Here is an 18,550-nt window from a genome sequence, read left to right on the forward strand (position 1 = left end):
CTTGGAACTCCCTCCCCTATTGGTAATGTGTGTCTACCTACACCAAATAGACTCCAGCAGCTCAAGAAAACAGTCCATGACTGCCTTCTCTCAGGAAATTAGGGATAATCAATAAGTGCAGCCTCAACAAATAAAGCCTGTGAATGAATAATAGATAAAATAAATAAATACAGAGCATTCTCCTCTGTAAATGCAGGAGTTACCTCAGTCACTGTTTTACTTTCACCCATCTCATTGCCAAAGTCCCAGAGACTGCATGCAGACTGCAATTTACACTGTGCTTCTTCCGATTTAATATATTTGCTGTTCATACTGCAGATTTCTCTGCACTGGGAAAGCCAAATGCGCACGGAGTAATCAATGTGCAGAATATCTCCATTCAATCTACAAGCGTTGCCTGAACTTCAATGCACAACCATTCTTACACTTCCATTGCTATTCCATACTATGACACTAAGTTTACTGTCAGCTCAAGGAACAACATATCCTTTATCAGCTTGGGGCTTTACAGCCTTCGGATTCAATGTTTGTCGCTTTTTCTGACGATTTGGCTATTCCCATCGGTATCTCTTCGAGACAGATCTTCTATTTCTTTACTAGTTACAAACCTTATCTTTTTTGCCTTGGAGTGTTTATTACTTTTGCTTGTTAGTTTCTCCTGCCTTTCATCTTTTAACAGATTTCATCTCATAACTAACTGAGAATATAGCATCTGACTTGGAAAGATTTTGAAATGTGAGCAAAGAGATAGGAGTTAGTAATCTGCTAAAACTAGCTATTAGTAATGTTCTGAATAATGAGAAGTTGCTGCTCATATTTGATGCAAGGAAATGAAATTTTTTGGCCTATTAATGATGAGCTGGGAACGAGAGAGGGGCGACAGAATGACTGGGGAAGTATTGGCAGGTGGGCTGTTCACAATGCGATGCTGTTTTTCCAGCTTGGCTGCCAACTGAGATTTTAAGTGGCCAATTAAGGGCCATTTTCACCTCCTCAGGTATTTTGTCAGTGTTGGGAGAGTTTGACATTGGATTGAACTTGGTGGCTTGCTGTGTGTCCCAAGTGTGTTTCATAGAACATAGAACATTATAGCACAGTACAGGCCCTTCGGCCCTCGATGTTGTGCCCACCTGTCATACCGATCTCAAGCCCATCTAACCTACACTATTCCATGTACGTCCATATGCTTATCCAATGACGACTTAAATGTACCCAAAGTTGGCGAATCTACTACCGTTGCAGGCAAAGCGTTCCATTCCCTTACTACTCTCTGAGTAAAGAAACTACCTCTGACATCTGTCCTATATCTTTCACCCCTCAATTTAAAGCTATGCCCCCTCATGCTCGCTGTCATCATCCTAGGAAAAAGGCTCTCCCTATCCACCCTATCTAACCATCTGATTATTATATATGTTTCAATTAAGTCACCTCTCAACCTTCTTCTCTGTAATGAAAACAGCCTCAAGTCCCTCAGCTTTTCCTCGTAAGACCTTCCCTCCATACCAGGCAACATCCTAGTAAATCCCCTCTGCACCCTTTCCAAAGCTTCCACATCCTTCTTATAATGCGGTGACCGGGACTGCACACAATACTCCAAGTGCGGCCGCACCAGAGTTTTGTACAGCTTCACCGTAACCTCTTGGTTCCGGAACTCGATCCCTCTATTAATAAAAGCTAAAACTCTGTATGCCTTCTTAACAGCTCTGTCAACCTGGGTGGCAACTTTCAAGGATCTGTGTACATGGACACCGAGATCTCTCTGCTCATCTACACTACTAAGAATCTTACCATTAGCCCTGTACTTTGCCTTCCGGTTACTCCTACCAAAGTGCATCACCTCACACTTTTCTGCATTAAACTCCATTTGCCACTCTCAGCCCAGCTCTGCAGCTTATCTATGTCTCTCTGCAACCTACAGCATCCTTCATCACTATCCACAACTCCACCGACCTTAGAGTCGTCTGCAAATTTACTGACCCATCCTTCTACGCCCTCATCCAGGTCATTTATAAAAATGACAGACAGCAGTGGACCCAACACTGACCCTTGTGGTACATCACTAGCAACTGGTCTCCAGGATGAACATTTCCCATCAACTACCACCCTCTGTCTTCTTTCAGCAAGCCAATTTCCGATCCAAACTGCTACATCTCCCACAATTCCATTCCTCTGCATTTAGTACGATAGCCTATTGTGGGGAACCTTATCGAACGCCTTGCTGAAATCCATATACACCACATCAACCGCTTTACTCTCATCTACCTGTTTGGTCACCTTCTCAAAGAACTCAATAAGGTTTGTGAGGCACGACCTTCCCTTCACAAAACCGTGCTGACTATCCCTAATCAATTTATTCTTCTCTAGATGATTATAAATCCTATCTCTTATAACCTTTTCCAACACTTTACCAACAACTGAGGTAAGGCTCACTGGTCTATAATTACCAGGGTTGTCTCTACTCCCCTTCTTGAACAGGGGAACCACATTTTCTATCCTCCAGTCATCTGGCACTATTCCTGTATACAATGATGAGTTAAAGATCAATGCCAAAGGCTCGGCAATCTCCTCCCTGGCTTCCCAGAGGATCCGAGGATAAATCCCTTCTGGCCCAGGGGACTTATCTATCTTCACCCTCTGAAGGATTTCTAATACTTCTTCCTTGTGAACCTCAATCCCACCTAGTCTAGTAGCCTGTATCTCAGTTTCCAGTGAGTTCTTGTGGTGCTTCCTTGCTGCAAATGTTGACTGCATCACCCACTGCTGGAATGCAACAACCTTCACCCATGAAGACAATTGCCTGCTTGTCAGGCCAAAACACCCCCCATTCACACATTTCTGCCTCTCAATGGTGGATCAACATTGAGTCACAAGCAATTATGAGTTGCAGACACAGTTGATGTTGTGGTGTCGCTGCTAAACCCCTGAGCCATGTGCCAGCTCTTAAGGGCCTTAGTCAGGTAGCGATTAATATGCCATTATGGGTCCTGTCCCCATTTTAGGGATCAGCTCCTGTTATCAAGCCCATGCATGGATGTCATCATTGGCCACAAAATTCAGAGTAGGGGGGTCTTGGATTAGATTTAGCACAGTCTGGAGGTCTGCAGCAAATACTTGTGCTGCTTGAGCAGGCCTTTTGGAATTGTAAGGCCTCTGTTTCTGTCATTTAGAATGACAAACAATATAGCATAAATGACAGTAATTGAGACACAATACAAAATTATACTATTGTAAATTAAATGGACCAGATTAACAGCTGTACATTAAATTGAATAATAAACATTATGGTGCGCGGTTAATAAGAGGCAAACTAATGAGCTACAAATAATAAAACCGATGAGATAAAAATATTGACATTTCAACAGTGCCATTGCAGAACATAATTGATGAATAATTTTCACAAATAAACCTGGTAATGTGAGTGAATATTGTGCAAAGTGGCTAATGAGATGGAATGCTACAATAAATATGAGCGAAGAAATGAACAGATGCAACAAACAAATATGTGAAATTACTGGATAAAAGATAAATGATGTGGAATTTAATTTATTAATTTTTTTTGTCTTCACTGATGCTGACACAGAGCTTATCACACTGGCACACACCTGTGCGTAGGGCCCAGCCACTGTGTGATTTTCTTATGTTAATGGATGATACAGCATGGTGTGAATATACCCAGTTTTCTGTACAAGCATTCTAGGGGTGTAAACACTGTATGAAGATAAAATTGATTGCAATACATGGCAACGTGAAAGGAATTACTAAGCAAGTAGAGGAAATGTAACACCTAACCATTTGCCTTCTTCATTCTCACTGGCCAAGACGGCAACCACTCTTTCCAGGCGAAACATGATTTGCACATACTTCTATAAGTTGAGAATATTGTATTCACTATTCATAATGTAGCATCTTCTATCGTGAGGAGACCAAGTACAGAGAGGGTTACCACTTTATGGAACTCCTCCGACCAGCCCGCAGATTAACCCCAAGCTTCCAGTCACATTCCTATTCTTCACCTGCTTTCACTTTGAACTTTCTGTATTTGGTAGTGAAATGAAGTTCAATGCAAGCTTGAGAAATGGTACCCATTGACAGGACATTGTCCAGTCTTCTCACTTAGCATTGAGTTCAACAATTTTATTGTGCACTCCCACTGTACTCCACAAACCTTTGTTCCATATTCTTTACTGGTTTGTTTTTTTTTCTCATTTCCCTCTTATTTCTTTCATTTGTATGTGATAACTATTCTGGATCCAGTCCTTCAGACTTCTTCTATACACAGCTTTTGTGTATTCAGATTTGATTTGATTTGATTTAATTTGATTTTTTGTCATGAGTACCTAAGCACAGTGAAAAGTGTTGTTTGCGAGCAGTACAGGTAGATCATACTAAACAAGGATGAAAAAACTTAGACAGAGTAACGCATACTGGTTACACTGCACAGGACGGGCACGAAGCAAGATCAACTTTAACAAGAACAGTATTATTTGAAGTTAGACAGTGTATTTATCAGTCTAATACTGGCAGAGAAGAAGCTGTTCTTGAGCCTTCTGGTTCGTGTGTTCAAGTTTCTGTATCTTCTTCCTGATGAAGAGGTTGTAAGAGCACATTGCCAGGGCGGGATGTGTTTTTGATGATGTGGGCAGCCTTTCCAAGGCAATGCGCCATGTCAATGGAGTCCATGGATGGAAGGTTGGCTTCAGTGATGGTCTGAACTGTGCACATCACCTTCTGCAGTTTCTTACAGCCATGGGATGAGCAGTTGCCATACCAGGCAGTTATGCACCCAGAAAGTATGCTTTCTATTGGTGCATCTGTAGAAGTTGGTGAGGGATGTTATGGACGTGCCAAATTTCCTGGGCCATCTGAGGAAGAAGAGGCGTTGTTGTGCCTGCTTGATTGTCATGCTAATGTAGGAAGTCCAGACCGGGTTGTTGACTATCGTCACTCTGAGGAACTTGATGCTCTTCACTCTCCCAAACTCAGTTCCAATAATGTCGTTGGGGGTGTGTTCTCCTCCTTTCTTTCAGAAGTCAGTAATCAGTTCTTTAACTTTGCCGATGTTGAGAGAGAATTTGTTATCATTGCACAAGGTTACCAAACCTTCTGTATCCTTTCTGTATTCTGACTCATCGCTGTTTGGTATCTGTGCTACCACAGTGGTGTCGTCAGCAAACATGTAGATGGCATTTGTTTGGCATTTGGCAACATAGTTGTGAGTGTACAGGGAGTATAGTAGGAGTACTAGAACAGTACAGCACAGTACATGCCCTTTGGCCCACGATGTTGTGCCGAACTTTTACCGTAAACCTAAGATCTATCTAACCTTCATCTTGAGTTTAATCCCAGGAAGATTTATCTGGCATTTGCAGTGGCGACAGAGGGAATAAGTGTACTGGGGGCTGTGAGGACAGCTGCTGCCATGCCATTAGCATTCTGCTCGAACCAAGCACAGAAAGCATTTTCCGCATCAGGGAGGGATGTAGCTTTCTTCATTATCTTGCTCTGCTTCATTTTGTATCCCATCATATTTTTTAGGTATTTCCACAGGTGGCAGGAATCTGTATGGTTGGTTGGGCCTCTAACGTAGTCTGGTACTGCTTCTTGGTATCTCTGATGCTTAGCGGAGCTCATATCTGGATTTTCTTTATTGGTCTGGGTTGACCAACTTAAATGCTGCATATCTGGTCCTCAGCAGGGAGTGGATTTCCTAGTTCTTTCAAGGTTTACAGCTGGGAAGCACCTGGATTGACTTTCTTTGGCACACAGTCCTCCACACATTTGCTCATGAAGTCCATGACAGTAATGGTGTACTTGTCCAGGTTTTTAGCTGAGTACCAGAATGCCATCCAGTCCGCTGATTCCAAGTAGTCCTGCAGATGCTTTTCCACTGCATTTACTTGTAGCTGACACCCTTTGACCTCACAATGTGAAAACTTAGCCATTCAAGCCAGATTCAAGCAAACCTAAATATCATAAGATTATTTTAGATAAAAAATGAAGGGCTTCAGAAGTGGTGGAAATACCTCTGTCTGCCCAATGACCTTCATATACATTCTGCCACCTAAAACCATTTCACATGAACAAGACCTACATCCTGTAGGTTGGAATAAAGTTGAAACAATCAGAAAATGTGCACAGGACAGACATACACGACCCTTAGAGCTGCTCATCCTGGAGGATCTCCAAATTTCTCTGTTAAACATTGGGAAAGACCAAAGCCAAAACAAATTATTTTTCTTCACCATGGATTTTACGCACTTCCCTGGCTTTGATCTCAAACAATGAGGCAGCGGACAGGAAAGAGATTCCATACTGAATGGTATGGTGTGAAGACAACAATCTCTCCATCAAAGTCAGCAAAATGAAGAAACTGATCATTGGCTTCAGGAAGTGGAGAGGAGGACACGCCTCTGTCTGTATCAGTGATGCTGGAGATAATCGAGAGCGTCACATTTCTACGAGTGATGATTACCAACAATTTGCCCTGGTACATCCACGTTGACGCAATGGTCAAGCAAGCACAACAATGCCTTTACTTCCTCAGGAGGAGGCTAAGGAAATTTGACATGGCCACAAAGCCTCTTACCAATTTTTATAGATGAACTATAGCAAGTGTTCTATCTGGATGCATCACAGCATAGTGTGGCAACTGCTTTTCCTAAGACTACAAGAAACTACAGAGAGTCACAATCATAGTCAGTCAATCATGCAAACTAGCCTTCCAACCATTGATTTCATCAATACTGCCTCAGAAAAGCAATCAACATAATCAAGGATGTCTGCAAACCTAGTTGTACTCCCTTTCACCCTCTTCTGTTGGGCAGACAAAGTAGAAGTTTGAATACACCTACAAACAAATTAAAGAACAGTTACTTACCGATAAACAAATTACTGTTACTTCCCTGCTGTTATCAGACTTTTGGATGGAGCTCTCAGATGGTAATATTGATCTCTCTCCACACCTTCTCTGTATCTGCAACACTGTAATCTGCACTCTGTTCTGCGACCCTGACACATTTTGTATGGTATGATATGTCTGTATAACACGCAAAATAACACTTTCCGCTGTATCTCAGTACGTGATAACAATAAATCAAATCGAATCAAACTGTCCTACACTGAGTCAACAGATTGTTCACAACCTCTGCAAGCTATTTTACCTTGAGCCGAACTTTCAGCATCATATCCGCCTCTATAACAGCACCTGTTTTTGCAGTCTTCCTCTGTTTATCTACTGCTGAAATTATCATCCATGCTTTTATCATGTCCAGACTCTTGATATAGCTGACATCCATTGTCCACCTTCCATAAACGTGAGCTCAGGCATAGCTTTGTTGTCAGTTTTGCTGATTTACAGCACATCTCATTCACCTTCTGCTCTCTGAACTACATCCGCTTGCTGGACCTTAACTTCTCCCCTTTTATATTTATATCTGAGTGTTCAAATTTCACCCCTCTCTATCTCTGTAACCTCCTACAGCTTTACAATCCTCTGACAGCTCTACCATCCTGAAACGTCAGTCTCTTATCCGTCTTCTACTGATAGCAGATATGCTTTAACCAAACAGCCTTTAAGTTCTGGAATTTTCATCCCTAAACCTTTCTGCTGCTTTAACTTTGTGTCTTTCTAAAACTTATTTTTTGATCGAGCCTTTAGTAATACCTGATGTATTATTCTTTGACTTGATGTTGCTTTTCATTTGATTACACTTTGATGATGCATTTTGGAAAGCTTTCCTATTTTATATTAATAGTGTATTTTTTGTCACCAACGTACCTCATAAATTGTCTCTTTTACTTTCTTCTCAGTTGATTGGAGTAGATTTTCATCTTACTGTCTTTGCCTAGCAGATCAACAATCCATTATGGAATCTGGCATGATTATGTCTGCAATGTCAATGGAAATGAAAATCACGTTGCCTCTGCAATGGATGGTTGAGTCACAATGTCTATTTTATGACAAGGCAGAGAGTTAAAAATCAACCCACTGAATCAATGAAATCATCTGAGTTTCTGTTGAAAGGGAACAAATAATTATTCTACACGAACTGGTTAAACATTAGAATTTGTGAAGGCGGAGGTTGAATGTGGATTTTAAACGGTGGATTGAACACAAGGTGTCACTGTTGGATTGAAGCACAATTACACGAGCTGCTTTTTCTACAATAGGTGAGAGTAATATATTTCAAAATAATTACAAAATTAACTATATTTGCTTACATATATATTTATATCGCTTGGTGGGAAAGAACCTGAATTTGGCAGAAGAAAGAGATTTGCTGATTAAGCTTTATACCTTAACTTCATTAGAACAGAACTGCAAGAATGCCAAAACTTAAAGAGAACAGCAATAAACTTTACAAAAAGATGCTAGTTTACAAGTTGACTCTGATTTGTTAAGGCATTCTCACTGAGAATGTACCAGACTAGAGCTGCTCCCAAGCTTTTGTTTAATTGAAAATTTTATATATTCTTTCTGTTGTAAATGAAAGGGATCTGTGTGCAAATGTGTGTAGCTACTGGCGCACATAAGAAACTATAAAAAATTACGAGGATGTTGCCAGGTTTGGACGGTTTGAGCTAGAGGGTGAGACTGAATACGCTGGGGCTATTTTCCCTGGAGCATCGGAGGCTGAGGGGGGACCTTATAGTGGTTTACAAAAACATGAGGAACATGGATTGGGTGAATAGCCAAGATCTTTTCTCCAGGGTAGAGGAATCCAAAATTAGAAGGCATAGGTTTAAGGTGAAGAAAGGTGAGAAAGATTTAAAAGGAACCTATGGGGAAACTTTTTCATGCAGAGGCTGGTGAGTGATGTAATGAGCTGCCAGAGGAAGTGATGGAGGTTGGTACAATTACAACATTTAAGACTCATCTGGATGGTACATGAATAGAAGGGGTTTGGATGGATATGAGCCAAATACTGCCAAATTGGACAAGTTAAATTTAGGATATCTGGTTGGCATGGACGAGTTGGACCAAAGGGTCTATTTCTGTGCTGTACATCTCTATGACTCAATGGCTCTGTAATGGGAGGCCGACTGATCATTTTGATTTTATTATGAGTGAAACTCGTAGCAGAAGTTTGGATTATTTAGCAGAAGTTGCCCAATCACAAAATTCCAACTAATTTTGGACATTATATTCTGAGTTTTGCAAGCACAGGCTGGTTATATAAGGTCAGTACTCTGTTGTGAACAGCTGAGGGGACACTCTATTTGATATGGTGCACCAGTCATTGAAGCATACAGCACTTGTACTTGGCATCATAGTGGCACTGAAATTCTCATATTACATTACTCGTACATAAGGTAAACACAGCATCATTTTGGCTTGATGTCAGCAGCCTGTTGGTGGTGAGTACCACTCATGTTGTTAGTAGGCAGTAGTAGTTTAAAATGGTTAAATCATCTGTTGCTCACAATTTTGATACACATTCACTTTTAGATAATCTGAAATGGATCGTTTACATACATAGCTTATTTAAATGTGCTAAAATTTTCATTCATTCATATGTAGGATTTTGTCCTTTAGAAATGGAAAGAACGTGTCCATGCGTGGAGACTTTCATAACTAAGTACTAGCATTGGGGCAACCATTTTCTGCTGCATTTTCCAAGATGGTACCTTAGCCACTGCAAGTCAATTTTCCTGGTTTAAATTTTCACAGACGTTTAGCGATTATATATGTAAGAGACGTGCAAAGAAAGAAATTATTCCATTGAGAGAATATAGGGGAAACATAATTGTAACAATATGTGAAGAGTGAGAACAGAGCAAATCAGAAAAGCAGTGTGAGAGAATAAAGGGCCAATAATTGGAATATGAGTTAATGACATGATATGAGAATGAAGAAGAGCAATGGGAAAACTGACCCCCAAACCTGGAACGAATATAAGGATAATTTTTCTGAACGCATGCCCTGTCACAAAGTGCAGTCACAAGAAATACATATCTGAAATTTGGTTATTGACCTCTATGATTTATCATTCAGCAAAATTAATGGGAATAAAATTGTTACACAGAGAGTCTGCGTGAATTTCTTGAAAGTATTGTGCCAGACAAAGTTCTTCTTGAGCCCAACATCTGTTGTCCTGTTTCAGGATTTCAATTATTCAAACATGATATTGTATTGATATAAAGCAGCTTCTTCCAAGGGCTTCCATGCTTTAAACTATAGTCTTTTGGGGGTGGGATAGTTGGCTGGACAGCTGCAGAGTGGTGCTAACAGCTTGGGTTCAATTCCAGCACCACCTCAGGTTAGCACAAAGGATCCTCCTTCTCATCCTCTCCCCTCACCTGACACCATGTTCACTGTCAGGTTAAACTGTCAGTCATCTCTCTCTAATGAGAGAGCAGCTTGTTTGTCTGGTAGGACTATGACTTTACCTTGACTCTTATTTGCTAAAGTGCCATCAAGGTGCCTCCCGGTATGGCTTGATCTATTCTTTGCCTTGCCTTGTCATTGTCTTTTTGTTAAAAAAGTAAATTTATTAATGAAATAATTGTATTTATCTGCCATTTAATTAACTTGACTGTGATTCTTTTTATTTACTTCATTTCATTGAAACTATGAACAAGGCAGTGGTAAAATTATCTCTATACCTTCATTAAGATACATTGAGATAATGCCAGACGGCACTGAATTGAAAATCTGGATCATGTGAGTCATTCCTTGTTTCATTCAAATGCTTAGTATATCAGTGTCCAATTTTAACTCTGTATCAATGGAAGAGTTTTGAATGAGCTCAAATCACACTTTCACCTCAAATGCACAACCACATCAATCTTCAGGTTTTCTATAAGAGAGAGGATATGCTTACCTTACCTTTACGCTGCTTTTGTTGTCATAACACTTCTTGTAAATCTCTTTCCAGTAGTCAACTCTGAGCATGTTTTATGTATGCTGACAGGTTATGGGTTTCACTGGCTAGGCTATTATTTATTGCCCATCTCTAAGCCCCTTTGAGAACGTGGTGGCAAACCAGCACTTGAATCTCTGCAATCCTTGGGGTGTAAAAACACATATAGTACCGTTAGAAAGAGAGCTTCATCATTTTGAGCCAGTGTCAGTGAAGGAATGGCAGTGAAGCTCCAAGTCAGGGTGATGTGTGTCTTGAAAGGGAATTTGCAGGTGGTAGAGTTTGCGTGCATTTGTCCTTCTAGGTGAGAGAGTTCATTGATTTGAGATTGCTCTTGAAGGATGAATTGCTTGATGAATTGCTACCTGTAGATGAAACACACTGCTGCTATGTTGTGTTGGTCATGGAGGGAGTGAATGTTGAAGGTGGCAAATTGGTTGTGAAGAAAGTGGGCTGCATTGTCACAGATTGTGTTGAATTTCTTGAGCATTGTTCGAGTTGCACTCATCCAGGCTAATCACACCACTGATGTGTACCTTGTTGATAGTCACAGAGTCATACAGCACAGAAACAGACCCTTCAGCCCACTTGACCACGCCGACCAGCTTTCTCAAACTAAACAATTCCCACTTGCCTGGCCTATATCCCTGTCAACCTTTCCTATCGATGTACCTGTCCAAATGTCTTTTAAATGTTGTAACTATCTCTGCATCTACCACAGCATCTGGAAGCTCATTCGATCTACAAACCAGCCTCTGCATGAAAAAGTTTCTCTTCAGGTTCCTTTTAAATCATTCCCCCTCACCTTAAACCCATGCCGTCTGGTTTTGAACTCTCCTATCCCAGGGAAAAAAAAAATCTTTTCTATTCACCTTATCTTTGCCTCCCATGATTTTCTATGTCTCTATAAGGTTATCCCTCAACTTCTAACGTTCCAGGGAAAAAAGTCCCAGCCTATCCTTATAACTCAAATCCTGCAGTCTCAGTAGATTGTCAGGAGTTGAGTTACTCACCTCGGAATTTCAACCTTCTGATGTGTTTGTGTAGCCCAAGTGTGTATTTGGCTGGTCCAGTTCAAGTGAATGTCAAACACCCCCCACCCCAGGACATTGATAGTCGGAGATTTGGAAATGGCAATACAATTGAGTGTCAAGGGGAGGTGGTTCCCTTCTCTTCAGCTGATAATTGTCATTGCTTGATACTTGTGTGGAGCAAATGTTACTGAGTAGCCGTTTCAATGACATTTGAGCCCAGTGAAGATTTGTGAAGGATATTAGAATCTGTTGAATATTTAAGCAAGCTGGCAATTGGAAATTCAGGCTTGTGAATTGTATCATAATCCATCTTTTTTGTATCAGAGAAAATGGGAACTGCAGATGCTGGAGAATCTGAGATGACAAAGTGTAGAGCTGGATGAACGGGCCTAGACCCTTCATCAGAAAAGGGGGAGGGGGAGACGGTTCTGAAATAAATAGGGAGAGAGGGGGAGTTGGATCAAAGATGAAGAGCAGAGAAGGTAAGTGGAGAGGAGACAGACAGTTAAAGAGGCAGGGATGGAATCAGTAGAGGTGAGTGTAGGTGGGGAGGTAGGGATGGGATAAGTCAGTCCAGGGAGGACGGACAGGTCAAGGGGGTGGGATGAGGTTAGTAGGAAGGAAATGGAGATGCGGCTTGAGGTGGGAGGAAGGGATAGGTGAGAGGAAGAACAGGTTAGGGCGGCGGGGATGAGCTGGGCTGGTTTTGGGATGCAGTGGGGGGAGGGGAGATTTTGAAGCTTGTGAAATCCATATTGATACCACTGGGCTACAGGGTTCCCAAGCAGAATATGTTGCTGTTCCTGGAACCTTTGGGTGGCATCATTGTGGCACTGCAGGAGGCCCAGAATGGACATGTCATCTGAGGAATGGGAGGGGGAGTTGAAATGGTTCGCGACTGGGAGGTGCAGTTGTTTATTGCGAACAGGGCATAGGTGTTCTGCAAAGCGGCCCCCAAGCCTCCGTTTGGTTTCCCTGATGTAGAGGAGGCCACAACGGGTACAATGGATGCAGTATACCACATTGGCAGATGTGCAGGTGAGCATCTGCTTGATGTGGAAAGTCTTCTTGGGGCCTGGGGTGGGGGTGAGGGAGGAGGTGTGGGGGCAAGTGTAGCATTTCCTGCGGTTGCAGGGGAAGGTGCCGGGTGTGGTGGGGTTGGAGGGGAGTGTGGAGCAGACAAGGGAGTCATGGAGAGAGTGGTCTTTCCGGAGAGCAGACAAGGGTGGGGATGGAAAAATGTCTTTGGTAGTGGCGTCGGATTGCAGATGGCGGAAGTGTTGGAGGATGATGCGTTGGATCTGGAGGTTGGTGGGCTGGTACGTGAGGAAGAGGGGGATACTCTTTTGGCAGTTATTGCAGTGACGGGGTGTGAGGGATGAGTTGTGGGAAATGCGGGAGACATGGTGGAGGGTGTTCTCCACCACTGCGGGGATGAGGTTGTGGTCCTTGAAAAACGAGGACATCTGAAATGTATGGGAGTGGAATGCCTCATCCTGGGAGCAGATGCGGCGGAGACAAAGGAATGTGGAAAAGGGGATGGAATCTTTGCAGGAAGGTTGGTCGGAGGAGGTGTATTTTAGGTAGGTGTGGGAACTGGTGGGCTTGAAATGGATATTGGTTTCTAGGTGGTTGCCTGAGATGGAGAAAGAGAGGTCCAGGAAGGTGAGGGATGTGTTGGAGATGGTCCAGGTGAGCGTGAGGTTGGGGTGTAAGGTGTTGGTGAAGTAGATGAACTGTTCGAGCGCCTTGTGGGAGTACGAGATGGCGCTGATACAGTCATCAATGTAACGGAGGAAGAGGTGGGGTTTGGGGCCAGTGTAGGTGCGAAAGAGGGACTGTTCCACGTAACCTACAAAGAGGCAGGCAACTCTTTTGTACCTTTTTTCTAAAGATTTGTGCACTTCACAGCTACAGGGGCTGAGTATTTTATATTTTATTGATTAAGCAGCAGTTTCTCTGCTTGAGAAGTATAAGCAAAACATATTACACATTTCCTGATAAATCACATTTCTTTTCATTACCATTAATAGAGTTGGATAGAACAGCATTTGCAAATATTCATCGTGTTGATTTCGGTTTGTTATTTTTCACTGTACATTATTTAGTTCTTCATGTGTGGAAAGAAAAGCGAAACATAATCGATGATGGTTGAAAAATGAACAAGTTAGTTAAAGATTTATCATTAATATTAATCAATGTTTGTAATATTGGATATCAGCAATGCACATTGTGAAATTTTGCATTGACTGCGGACCTTTACATGAAACAGACCACACTGTCATCAGGATCTCTGGCATTCATTTTACACCAAGGAAATCCACCTGAAGCTACAAACCAGAAGGTGTAATTTACTATCTAGAAGATTGATTGCGAGCTTAACTTTATGGATCTAAGTATTACAACAATTCCAGCTTTCCCCACCTTATTAGAGGAAAGCTTGCAAAGTACTGAAGGAACTTCAGTGTTGACTGTGGTACAAAAAATTTAATTTCTTCCTCACACCCTTACATATCGTTTTGGGTTTTAAGCAGCATCCATATTTCCAGTTAAGATCGTGATAGAGTAAGGCGCTTCAGCTAGAGATCTTCTGCTTACCTGTTTCTTTTCCACTTTGTTTTCCCACTTGCTGCTGTTTTTCTTCCTTTACCACCCAACTCTTACTTCTTAAAGTACCCTACCTGGAAGGAATGGAGAATGGAGTCTGAGACCAGACTGGCACAGGAGACGAGTCGCAGCCTGACGGACCAGTCCCGGAAGTGAGTCCCAGCTGGAAATGGCAGCAGAGTAAGCACAGGCTGAATGCTGGAATCAAGTCATGACCAGAGCCCGGAGCAGCAACAGTGTGTGTGTGGGCTGAATCCCAGAAACAATTTGCAGCTAAAGTGAAAGCAGAGCTAGCGTGGGCTGAGCTGGGAGCCAAGTCACAGCTGGAACCGAAACAGGAGAAGAACGAGCAGAAGCAGAACAAGCCAGGCCAATCATGGTGAACAAGTCCTTGAGGCGAGTCCTGGTCAGAGGCCGGTGCATGGAGACAGTGAGGCCTTGTGTTCTGAAGCTTGGTGGACACAGACTCAGTGAAAATGGACCAGAACTTGATTACTTTGAAGACACTTTTTGTTCTCCTTCTGAATTTCAAACTTTGTATCCCTATGCTAGTTTTTATTTTCACTAATTCAATTCTGCAACAAAACTTTAAGTTTCTGTACCTAGGTACCCTGTACCTAAGATGGTGTGGAGAGGGGACATTACAAACTTTTCACTGTGCTCATTCGAGTGCAGGTGACAATGATAGCGATTCTGTTCTCTATTCAGTACATATTAGGATGTAAGGTGTGGGTGAGTTAGAAGTTGTCCCATTACAGGGATGCAGCCTAATTTGCTTCAAGCTGGATCAATAATTGCATCTGATTCATAATCCCCACTTTGCTCTCACCTGTGGCCCTATATTACAGGATGTGTATGGTAGGAGCTAAAAAGTGGACATGAGGAGAAAGCCATAAAAAAAGTTCAAAGAATGTGATACCAACAAATCACTTATATGGGGTTTATTATGGGATCCATGATTTCCAAGTTTGTTTACTTCATAACAGTCTCAAATTAGGGAGATTGAGAAAGGAAACTGACTCTCCTGTAATCTGGAACTGAGATTGGAAAACCAAAGTTTCTGATTAAGGAGACAGACACCAGAGTTCTGTAGTTGGTGAGTCCAATGATGCAGTATAAGTTGGCTGCCCGAAGAACTATCAATGTTGTTTCCTATCTTTAACAATTGGGTATCCCAGCACATCAATGCAAAGAAAAAGGTCAAAATATTTGTAATAGTTTTCCAGGAAGCAAGCCAAAGAAACTAAGCAGATGAAATGTGTCAGCTTGAACAGAGAGATCTGGGTGTTCAGGTCCATTGTTCCCTGAAGGTGACAACGCAGGTCTATAGGGTGGTGAAGAAGGCATATGGCATGCTCTCCTTCATTGAACGGGGTATTGAGTACAAGAGTTGGCAGGTAATGTTGCAGTTGTATAGGACTTTGGTTCGGCCACATCTGGGGTACTGTGTACAGTTCTGGTTGCCACATCACCAAAAGGATGTGGATGCTTTGGAGAGGGTGCAGAGGAGGTTCACCAGGATGTTGCCTGGTATGGAGGGTGCTAGCTATGAAGAGAGGTTGAGTAGATTAGGATTATTTTTATTAGAAAGACGGAGATTGAGGGGGGACCTGATTGAGGTCTACAAAATCATGAGGGGTTTAGACAGGGTGGATAGCAAGAAGCATTTTCCCAGAGTGGGGGACTCAATTACTAGGGGTCATGAGTTCAAAGTGAGAGGAGGAAAGTTTAAGGGAGATATGCGTGGAAAGTTCTTTACACAGAGGGTGGTGGGTGCATTCTTAGCTGTTCTAATTCCATTTGGAATTTGGACATTTTGTAATCTATTCTGTAGAACGCAAGATGAAAATGTTTGACAACTGCCTAATAGAACAAACTATAGCTGTCAATGACAAAACCCTCAAAGCTGTCAGTCACTCAATTGATCTTGGAAGCTGTTACATAAATGTCTGCATTCACAATGTAGTAACAAATAGAATTGTCAGAGAATACTCAACATTGCTTCATTTCTGCAAGTGACGGTGGATGAAATAAGATATTAAATTGAGAACAAATCTTAGTGTCTTCCCTCCTGTATGCTTGTAAGTCATGGACTATCTGTTAAGTGGTTAAATAGATTATACGCTGCTGGGCCTGCTGTGCTCATCCAGCCTCACATTTTATTATACACAGGATATGTTTGGAATATCATGGTCACCAAACAGAATGATTGAATACATCATACAGAGGTACTTCAAAGAGCAGAAACATCTGAGTTGAAGCATGCACCATCACACACCAGATCAGATGGAGTGGATAAGTTATATGTTCACAACTTAAACTTGGATGCCATCTGTGAGATAGGCTGAGATTGATGCTCAAGGACTCCTTGAAGGTGAATTTTAGGAAATGTTGCATGTCCCACACAAACTGGGAGAAAAGTGCTGAAGATTTAGGGAGCAATTGCAAATAGCTTAGAACAGCTAAGAACGCAAGCAGCCAAGGACAAAAGGCAAACTGGAAAGACTGGGCAGTTGTAGCAAAATCAGACAACTCATTCTTTCTTGCATTGTGGAGAACAGGTCTAAAATTTGAATCCACAGCCATGTTAGAACACAACACAGATGATACAATGCATGTGAGAAATGATTATTGTTGTATTCAAATGATCAGTTTGGTGTGGTTGTCAGCACTCTGGCCTGTGTGTGTAATTAGATAAGCATGGATATGGTCATTTGGAGAGAGTACAACTGACCAGGGTAGCTGATGTAAGTATAGGAGCAGATATTTAAAATGTACTGAATAGGTCACTTGTAACAGAAATGTGAAAATTCAACACTATCACCTTTGCATATCTTCAAGACATAAAGTACAGAATACGGGTAGGTGATGCTCTAGTTGTATTATTGCTAGACTATTAATCCAGACACTCAGGTAATGTTCTGGGGATGTGGGTTTGAATCCTGCCATGACAAATGGTGGAATTTGTGTTCAATAATAATCTGGAATTAAAAGACTAATGATGACTATGAAATCATTCCCTATAGTCAGGATAAACTCATCTGGTGCACAAATGTCCTTTAAGAAAGGAAATCTGCCACCCTTTTCTAGTCTGACCTACACATGATTCCAGACCCACAGCAATGTAGTTGACTTTTAACTGCTCTCTAGGCCTCTAGGGATGGGGAATAAATGCTGGTCCAGCCAGTGACAACGACATTGCATGAATGAAGGAAAAAAAAATACAATTGCCATTTTCGATAACAAAGGGAAATGTGCAGCATTCTCAGTAATCGATTCGTGAACATTGTGGTCCTGAATTTATTCAGTAGATCAGTCTTTTTCTCTGAGAAAGTCGTGTGAGCTGTGGTGAAGAATAATGACAGCTTGCATAAGGACCCAGACATATTCAAGATTGTGAGAAGTTTGTGTACTCTAATTTGCTCACTGCCCATATAAATTCATGATTGTATGGAAGTACTGATGTTAATAAGTTGAGAAGTTAATCGAGAACAGTGAAAATCTGCACCAGTGAAACTATGTGCTAATTAAATAGTTTTAGCTGGATGATATTATGGAATTTCTAAAGCCAAGGCCATTCTTCAATTCAGTTGACAATTGAGAATAACATATAGAAATGGGTTAACTTTATCATCAGTTCATTATATCCTTTTTTAACCAACACTTATTTTACAAAGTAACGTCAAATAATTTTTGTTATCATGCAACCAAAAGTGTAATATTTAAGAAAAGCCATCTTGTGATGTCAGAAGGAAGTGGTGAGTTCACAGATTCCACATCCCTTATAATCACCTCCACATAATCCACTCTCTCAGTACATTCTTCAACTTGCCTTGAGGTGTTGAATTCTGATATGTAACCATTCTATGAGTTTGCTTATGTTTCTTACCATAGTGCTATTCCTGGGTGTGAGTAAATGATAATATACTCATATTCCTAGGGTCCAGCATCTCCAGATATTACCTCAATGGCAGGAGTGAGACAGATAATGGACTATTATTCTTGTTTCCAGACTCGTGTATGACCTTGCCTCACCAATATTCCCTC

Source organism: Stegostoma tigrinum, chromosome 3 (genome assembly GCF_030684315.1).
Source record: "Stegostoma tigrinum isolate sSteTig4 chromosome 3, sSteTig4.hap1, whole genome shotgun sequence".
Classification (NCBI taxonomy): domain Eukaryota; kingdom Metazoa; phylum Chordata; class Chondrichthyes; order Orectolobiformes; family Stegostomatidae; genus Stegostoma; species Stegostoma tigrinum.